General features: G+C 36.0%; 1 pseudogene across 1 annotated transcript in view; it reads left to right on the top strand.

Annotated features, from left to right (window-relative positions):
• Positions 1-469: 469 nt before the first annotated feature.
• LOC144370392 (protein FAM151B-like) overlaps positions 470-9,564 on the top strand; it is a 31,110-nt pseudogene continuing 22,015 nt past the window's right edge. Inside the window, exons 1-3 of the transcript XR_013430369.1 lie at positions 470-618; positions 6,193-6,318; positions 7,827-7,992. The product of XR_013430369.1 is annotated as a protein FAM151B-like (transcript). The remainder of the gene's footprint in view (positions 619-6,192; positions 6,319-7,826; positions 7,993-9,564) is intronic.

The following is a 9,564-nucleotide window of genomic DNA, read 5'->3' as shown; positions in this document are numbered from 1 at the left end:
AAAGAATTATTTGTGATTTGATGACACTTTTAAGATGCTAATGAATACTGGTGTCTCCCCTCTTCTTGTTTTTCTCTTCTTTAAATTATTTTTTATTTATATATGACAGCAGAATGCATTACAATTCTTATTACACATATAAAGCACATTTTTTTCCATATCTCTGCTTATATACAAAGTATTTTCACACCAATTCGTGTCTTCATAACTGAATTTTGGAGAAGGGGAGAGAAAACTTGAAGCTTCATCTAAATATCCTTGTGCAACAACACTCCTTTTTATGGAGTAATAACGATACCCTTTCTAAGATTAAGAAGAAAATATATCCAACGTATTTGGAAATTCGTGCCCCACACCAGCAAATGCTTCCCATCGCTGTGGTCTTCCCTAGGAAGCTCTATCCGCCACGGCCACGGCCACAGCTATGGGCAGGCGAAACTGCGCAGGCGCGGCACTACCCGCGCCTTCCGCCTCGGCCTTGCTGGTGCGCCCAGGAGCTAGGAGCTCGTGGTTCTCCGAGTCCGCCTGCCACGCGGGCGATTGTCGGCTGGTTGCCCATCGCTTGGCGCCTGCGCAAATGGCGGGCGTCCGTCACCATGACAGCGCCTGCCAGGCCGGGTAAGCAGGGGTCCCCAGGGCTTCCGGCTGGGCGGGCTCGGTCATAGTGCGCAGCGCGGCCCTGAGCCCCGAGCTCGCCGCCCGCCTTCCCGAGCCAGAGCCCGGAGTTGGGCCTCTCTGAGAGGCTCCTCTGGCGGCAGGGGAGTGTTTCAGGTCCTCTTAGCTCTCCTCACCTAGTTTTCCTTGAACTGAGCGGCTCCTGGCGGCCGGGGATGGGCGCGCGCCCACCATCCTGTGGTAGAGAACCACGGTTCCCGGGAGGGCGTTAAAGAAAGAGCGTTTAGGGCGCCCGAGAACGGCTGGTTTATTATTTGGAGATCTTGGTTGGTTTGAAGGGATCGTGACACTTGCCCAGCCCATAATTTCAATGGACAGAATAGGGAATAGCCCATGGTCAAGTGCGCTGCTGCTTTGGGAATTGGTTGAGGGTTGACAATGCAGGGAAGGCATGGAGCACGGCCTGCCACCTTCTCGGTGTACGACTTTTGCAAGCTACTAACTAGTGTTTGCTGTTGTTTGACCCCTGGAACCCAAGGTGTTTTAATCCGCGGACGTCCAATTCCCCAGAAGGTTACAGTCTCTCTTACATAAGCATGAGTGGTGGCATTAGACAGCCTCGGTGGCGCATTCCCTCATCAGCTTAGATATTTTACAGAATGTAAATATAATAGGTAATCTTTATGGGGCATTTAAAGTATATTGAAGTAGGTCAGAGCTTTCCAGTACCAGGATTTGGACTCATTACTAGTAGTAACTTTTTGGTGTTTTCTCACAATCCTGACTGAAGAGTAAGATCATAGTAAATATAAATTTTTTATCCTGCATTTTTCCTAATATCACCATGTCACAAAGCTTTCTATAACAAATAACTTTAAGTGACTGAATTTTTTAATCAAAAATTATACTGTAATTTATTTAACCAATTTCCTCATGTTTCCTTTTTTTTAAAAAATTAGAACTCATGCAGTAATGAACAATTTTTTATTATTCTTCCTCAATTCTGATTTAAAAAAATCTTATGCAAGATTTTTGTAACAAGAATTATTGAATCAAAGAATGTGAACATTTTTTAGGGCATAGTTAAGCCTCATAGAATGTTTAATTCTGAAAGTCCAAATCTCAGACTAGGCTCACACTCAAAAAATTAACCACTCTCATTATTAAGCTGTAAAAATACAGATTTTCCTGAATTAGTGCAAGGTTTACAAAATGTTGGAATAAATGTGTGCTCAGGTGAAAATTTCCAGATTGTGACACACGCCATTAAATAATAATAATGAATTCTAATCTCATGAACAGTTTTTGGCTTAGCTAATTCTTAACCAGTTTGTTTCACTAGGTGAATCATTTTCTTCCCTTAACTTTTTAAAAAATAGTATCTTTTCAGTGTAAAAAAATCAAAAGGCACAATAGGATTTTTAGTGCAAGGTTCCCTGCAGTCCCTCAGTCAGTTCCTCTCCACACAGGCATGTGTTACCATTTCTTGTATATCCTTTAAGAGGTTCTGTGTACAAGCCACATGTAAAATATATAATATGTTAATATATGTAATATGCATAGTCTTTCTCCCACTTTCTTTATATACAAATTAATTTTATAGCACTAGTTCTTAGCAGCTTAGAGTAAGTAAGTTTATTATATAGTTCTAAAAGTCTTCAAAACAGTATAATTCAGTAGTTGGCAGTGTATTCACAGACTTGTGCAACTATCACTACAGTTAATTTTAAACTATTGTCATCACCAAAAAAAGAATTAAAATCCCCTTTATACCTCAAACCATAGCTGCACATCTACTTTCTATCCCTACCTATTTATCTCTTCTGGAGGGGTTGTGGTTCAGTGGTAGAGTGCTAGCCTAGCACGTGCGAGGCGCTGGGTTAGAGCCTCAGCACCACATAAAAATAAATAAATATCTATTCTGGACATTTCATATAAATGGAAATGTACAGTGATGTGATCTTGTCTGTATGACTTCTTTCATTTTGCATAGGATTTTTCAAATTGTGTTCATATTGTGGCATGTATCAGTATTTCATTTCTTTTCAGGGTCAAATAGTATTTTGTTGTATGTGCATATGACATTATTTTATCCATTTATTTGTTGATGGACATTTAGATTGGTTATATTTTTTACTATTATAAATTGTTGTAGTTGATTTTGTGCTGATATATAACAGAGACCATAGACTGGGTAATTTGTAATGAGCAGAAATGTATTGGCTTACAGTTTTGGATGCTGAGAAAGCCAAGATGGAGGAGCTAAAGGGCTTTCTTGCTATGTCATAACGTGGCAGAAGGAGCATAGCTGAAGAGCAGCAGGAGACAGAAAGAGACAGTGAGGGAGTACAAGACAGAGTGTGCCTATTCCTATTATAAGGACATTAATCCGTTCATGAGGGTGGTGCCCCCATGAGCCAAACATATCCCATTAGGCCTTACCTCTCAACCCCACTACCCTGGATCATAGGTAATCAGAGGCTTCTTAAATTCTAAAAATATTCATACAGTCCCTGACTTAAGATGATTTGACTTATGATATTTTTGACTTTATATGGTGCAAAAATATACTGGTGCAAAAACATTTCATTTTCCATGTTCATATAGTATTTGATAAATTGCATGAGATTCAACACTTTATAGTAAAATGGGCTTTGTGTTTGGTGATTTTGCCCAAGTATAGGTCTTCTAAGCATGCTTAGTAGAGTAAGCTAAGCTCAGATTTTCAGTAGGTTAGGTGTATTCAGTGCATTTTTTTTAATTTATGATATTTCCAACTTACAGTGAATTTATTAGGACATAACCCTATCATAAGTTAGGGAGCATCTGTATATAGTTGTGGTTAAGTACAATATAGCAATTTCACTCATTAAAAGGGCAAGAAATTTTTTAAAAATTTTAATTTGTTATATATGACAACAGAATGCATTACAATTTACATTACACATATAGAGCACAATTTTTCATATTTATGGTTGTACACAAAGTAGAGTCACATCCTTCATGTCTTCATATGTGTACTTAGGGTAATGATGACCATTGTATTCCATTGTCTTTCCTACTCCAAGAACTTTTTAATTCTAATGTTTTAGATTCTTCAGTCACAGTATTTGTAAGTGTTTCATTGGTCATTGTAATTATACATAGTAGTGGGATTCGTTGTTACATATTTGTACATGCACACAATAGAAGAATAAAATTTGGCTATTTTGTTGCCCATTATTATTAATTTATAAATTGCCTTTATAAAATTTCAAATGCAGTGTTTAGTTGAAAGGTGCTATGGAAATATCTTATTATGAATCATTATCTAACAACTAGATTCCATTAAGTAACCATTTATTTAAGTCATTTGGTCTGTCTCAAAAACTTTATTTGTAACAGCCACATTAGTAACATTCTATCATGAGAATATACTATGATTTAATTATCATCCTATAGTTGGACATTTGTTAGGACCAATAATAGGCCTTCTATAATGCCTGGCTTAAATATTTTAAAAATGATAGCTATGCACTGCCATCTAAGTCCGAAAAGTCTCTGACTCTATCCTGTATGCTAAGTAGGGCCATGCATGGTGTGTTGGAGACTGGGGATAGTGGATTCTCCCGCTAACCCTTCCTTCTTTATTCTATTGCCCATCATCTAGGGTGGTTGCTGGGTCCCTATGCATATTAATAAGAAGTTTAATTATTTGCTCCTCTGTTCACTGATAAAATATTACTTTTATTTGTAGTTTCTGATAGCCTTTTTAAGGTTTGTAACTGTTGTTAGATGGAGATCAAATGACTTACACATAGGGAATTTGTAAGCAATGTTTAAGTGAAAAAAACAATAATTAGGGATGTTAATATTATGAGAAACTTTTTTTATGGTGTGGAAGATCAAACTCAGGGCCTCACATGGGTTTTTTCCCTCTTTTTTGCTTTTTAAAGCTTTCAAAACAGTTCTATATTAGAAAATGGCATAATATGGAGTTGGCCTGGATACAAGTATTTTTTGCCACCACCTGCCTTAGTCTCAGTTAACTTTCATTTTAAAATATATAATTATGAAAAATGTTGTATGCCAAAAGTAGTTGATAGACATGAGAATTATTTATATTTGTACATACTAGATAAATCTATGACTGTTAATTCGAGTTTACTTAATATGAGGGTCTGAGAATCATAATTTGAAGATGAATATGTAGCAAAATATGAGATTTGAATTTTATTTTATTTATTTACTTGTTTGTTTGTTTGGTGTTTTGAACCCAGGGGCCCTTAACCACTGAGTCATATCCCCAGCCCTTTTTATTTTTTATTTTGAGACACGGTCTCATTAAGTTGCTCAAGCTGACCTTGAACTTGTGGTCCTCTTTCCTGGACCCAGTCTCTGGTATTACAGACCTGCACTACCATGCCTGGCCTGTCATTTGAATTATAAATTGTCAATAGACAGTAAGACTTCAGGTAGAGAAAACAATTAAATTGCACAAAACTTAAAAGTTTTAATTATAGCTTTCGCTTTACATAAATTAGGGTCACATTCATTAGAAGACATTGTAAAATATTCTGCTCTTAAATTTCTGCTTTTTTCTGGTTTTATTTTCTTTCTACATTTTTATGCTTCTGGTGTTCAGACCATCTTATATATCTACTAGTTATATTACTCATATGTATTATATACCCGTCACATCATAAGTATTCTTTGTTTTTTTAATCTTGTATTTTCCTCAGGCTAATTACTTTGTTATCCTCCCTGGATAAGTCTTCTGTTCATTTTTATTATTATTTTTTTTTATTCTATCACCTAGCCATCCCTTTTCTGGGCATATACTCAAATAAAATCACTACCTCTTAAAGATATCTCTATGAACATTATTCACAATACTCAAGTTATGGAAAGAACTTGGATGTCTAAAGGCAGACAAATATATCAAGAAGATATGCTATGTCCACACATTGCACATGCATGAGCATGCATTGGGTATATGTGCCTATGTGCACGTGCATGCACACATACACACACACACACACACACACATATACACACACATTCAATGTAATATTATTCAGCTCTAAAAAGAATGAGATTTGCTATTCACCACAATATGGATGAACTTGAAGGACATTATTGTGCTAAGTGAAATAATCCAGACACAGAAAGAAAAAAAACTCATGACTTCATTCATATGAGGAATCTAAAATTTAAAATTTGAAATATACAAAGATGGAGAATAAAAGTGTGGTTACTCAAAGGAGGAATGATGAAACGTAGGTCAGAGGATACAAAGTGGCAAATACATTGGATGAACAAATATAGAGATTTCATGTTCAACGTGAGGGTATATGTGATATTATAGTGTATATGTGATTTATGCTCAGTGAATAGAGATTTTAGCTATCTTGCCACAAAAACTTTAAAAATAGGTAACTGTATCAGATGACTGATAATGTTAATTTGCCTCATTTTAGCAAGATTTTTACTATCAATATGTATCTATATGATCTATCTTATTATACATAATAAAACATTTTAAAATTTTACCCATTAAAGAAACATTCTTTTTTCATGTAAATACTGTCATTTTAGGATCTTGGAGTGAAAATATACTGGAATATTTTCTGAGAAATAACCGTATTACAACAGAAGATGGCACTGAGATCATCTGGTATCATGCAGCTAACCACAAGGCACAGATGAATGAGGCATTGAAAAGTAAGTCAGTCCAGTTTCTGATGTTTGTTTTAAAGAGTAGATTAATTCAATACCTTTTTTTGATATCTAACCAAATTTTTTTAGTCCTAATCTAGCAAATTCATTGGACAAAGGAGGGCATTCTTCTCTCTGCTTCCACCTGAACAGTGAGAAACAGCTGTCTGGATATTTGTGTTTGCTAGAACTTTCTTCAAAAGGACTGTTCCAGAATTTGGATTTGGGGATGATGGTGGAAGTTAGAAATTATCTCTCAATTAAGCTGTACCCACTGACCTAGCTTTATAGGTAATATAAGTAATATTTTGAACCCCATCTACTAATTTGGCTACCTTATTTTTCAGAATTCTTTCAGAAAATGAAATGCTGTTTGTTGAGCCTTCAAACTGCATCGATAGCCTGAAGGCCCTGTGCAAACTGGCCTGTTTTTTCAAGTTCTCCTGTCCCAGTATGCTTAGTTTGCATCTGTACCAGCCTTAGAGTCCTCTCATGGCCCAGCTCTTCTCCTCCTCTGACTGCTATATACATTCTTTCTGGAATGCTCTCTTCTCACACTTTGCCTGGCTAACCTCTTAAACATCCTTTGGTATCAATTAAATTGCCTGTTCCTTTATGAAGACTTTTCTTGAACTCAGAATCACAATTCAGGATAGCTCCCTGTACTCTTCCTTCACATGTGAACTTCTGTGTCCAATTTCTTTTATTTAGCATATTTTTAAAGTTCATTTATGTTCTAAGGTCTATCATTATTTCATGTCTATTTATGATTGTATCATTTCATTGTATGTATATTGCAGTGTGTTTATCCATTCATCAGTTGATAAATATTTCAGTTTCTTATTTTTTGATACTTTTACTATTGCTATGAACATTCATGTACAATTTTTTTGTGGACATATATTTGCAGTTTTCTTGCATTATGTGTCTATAGAGTAGAATTGCTGAGTCATAGTATGTTTAATTTTTTTAAACTGCCATATATTTTTAAAATGGCTCTATTTTTTATATTCCTACTGCTGTGTAGATAAGGATTCTAATCTTTCCACATCTTTGCCAACGTTTGTTACTGTGCATTTTTAAAAACAGCCATCTTGGACTGGGATTGTAGCTCAGTCGTAGAGCACTTGCCTAGCATATGTGAGGCACTGGGTTCAATCCTCAGGTGCATACAAATAAAAATAAAGGTATTGTGTCCATCTATAACTAAAAAAGTTTTTTAAAGATAGCCATCTTGTGTGGTTTCTTTAAAAAATATTTTGTTGTAGATGGACACAATACTTTTATTTACTTGGAAAAATTCAAAAGTAGAACACTAGTTTAAGGTAAATTCATTTAGCTTCTTGGCATGTTTGCTCATCTGTAACAAATAAGGATTAAGTACAGTACCTGACATGTAGTAGTTACTCAGTGTTAGTTTTCTTTCCTTTCTTTTATCTTCTTTAAGAGGGACATGGCATCTCCTGCAGTTCTACAGTTTTTCAGCATTAACTTAAGTTCTTTTATTTGGACAGGTAATGCTCATATGATAGAGGCCAATGTAATTCTTCCAAGTAATGGATCAGAGCATGCACAACCAGTCATGGCCCATCCCCTTGAAACAAACAGTGATAATACTCTATAGGATTGGCTCACTGAGGTTGTGAAGAGCAATAAAGGCATCAAGCTGGATTTCAAGAGGTATTTGTACAAACATGCTACTGGCTGTTATAGAGTAACTTGGGGGCAAAATTAATAGCCACACATAGTCTGACTATCTACTTCTGTATCTTTTCCAAAATGAAAATGGATTTATGGACTCTAGTATGTTTCAGAGTGGACCTAAGGCCTACTGAGCTGTTTTCTATAATTGTTTCTTTGAGGCTAAAGCTAATTTTTATAAAGGGATTTATCATGCATGATCATTCTGATAACAGATTGCTAAATCTAAAGTTCTTTTGTTAATAAGTAGTCTTGGAAGGAAAGGTTCGGAGAGGTTTTGTTTATGTGTATTCAGTTTGATTTATGTTGATGTGTAAAGGGAATAATTTGGAACTTTTCAGTAACCAAAGAATTGCTTAAAAATACTATTTTGGAGACATTGATAATGAAGAATGAGGCTAAATGTCATTACTTCTATGTGCCCACCATAGGAAATTTTGCTTTTAAGTATTTTGTTGTGAAAAATTATAGGTAAAACCAGGAATAAACTGTGACACCAGAAAAGCGGTGATAAGCCCTGTGAAGGCTGCTGCTATTGAAATCCAGGGTTGGCAGTAAACCTGCCTCATCTCTGAGTCATATTTTAAAATTGAATTATCCTCTCTGCCCCCAAAAATAATTATTTGGAGATTTTATGGGATTTTTAAAGTGACTAACCATTTCTTATGGGGCTGACTATATCAATAAGCCTCATTATTCTGTTGGTGAACAAATAAATATACAGAATCTTGACATACAGGGGTTTTAATTGACTAGGTTCAAGAGTTAAAGAGCTATCTTAAAATCATCAGGCTTTTCGAGTGATGACTGGTTCAGCTCTGTTTTATGGACAAAGAGACTTAGTCGCAGAGAGATTAGGTGATTTACCTAAGGATGACAGCTAAGCTTTGCCAGCTGAAGTAGCACCAGATCCTAGGCATTCTCTGCACTATGATAAAGCATCTGATCCTTGATACTTGGCAGTTTAAAGTTTTAGAATGCCTTGCCTTTTCATGTGCTCATTTTTTTTGTATATCTACTATTGCCCCTTGGATTATTGACTGTGATCTATTCTTTGGCTCCCTATATATTAGCCTGTTTATTCTTTAATTTTTTTAAGTTTTAGATGGACACAATACCTTTATTATATTTATTTCTTTATTTTTATGTGGTGCTGAGACGCAAACCCAGTGCCTACCACACACTAGAAAAGCAGTCTACCACTAAGCTACAACCCCAGCCCCTGTTTATTCCTTTGTGTGTGTATGTGGGGGTGGGGTTCTGGGGATTGAACCCAGGGCCTTGTGCATGCAAGGCAAGCACTCTACCAACTGGGCTATATCCCAGCCCCCCCCCCCCACTGTTTATTCTTAAATGCTAGCAGCTACCCCAAAAGAACTGGGCCACTGAAAACTAAAATTTTATAGTGATTTTTTTCCATAACATTTGAAGGGGAATGAATGTAAATTAATGGTTATAAGAACACTTATTACGCATCAGACACTGTTGTAAGAGCATTACATGTATTTTTCATTTAATACTCGTAACAATCCTAAGAGGTAGATCGTTGCT

This window comes from Ictidomys tridecemlineatus, chromosome 14 (genome assembly GCF_052094955.1).
Source record: "Ictidomys tridecemlineatus isolate mIctTri1 chromosome 14, mIctTri1.hap1, whole genome shotgun sequence".
Lineage (NCBI taxonomy): Eukaryota > Metazoa > Chordata > Mammalia > Rodentia > Sciuridae > Ictidomys > Ictidomys tridecemlineatus.
The sequence above is the reverse complement of the archived record's forward strand: the minus strand, read 5'-3'. Positions and strand labels throughout refer to the sequence as shown.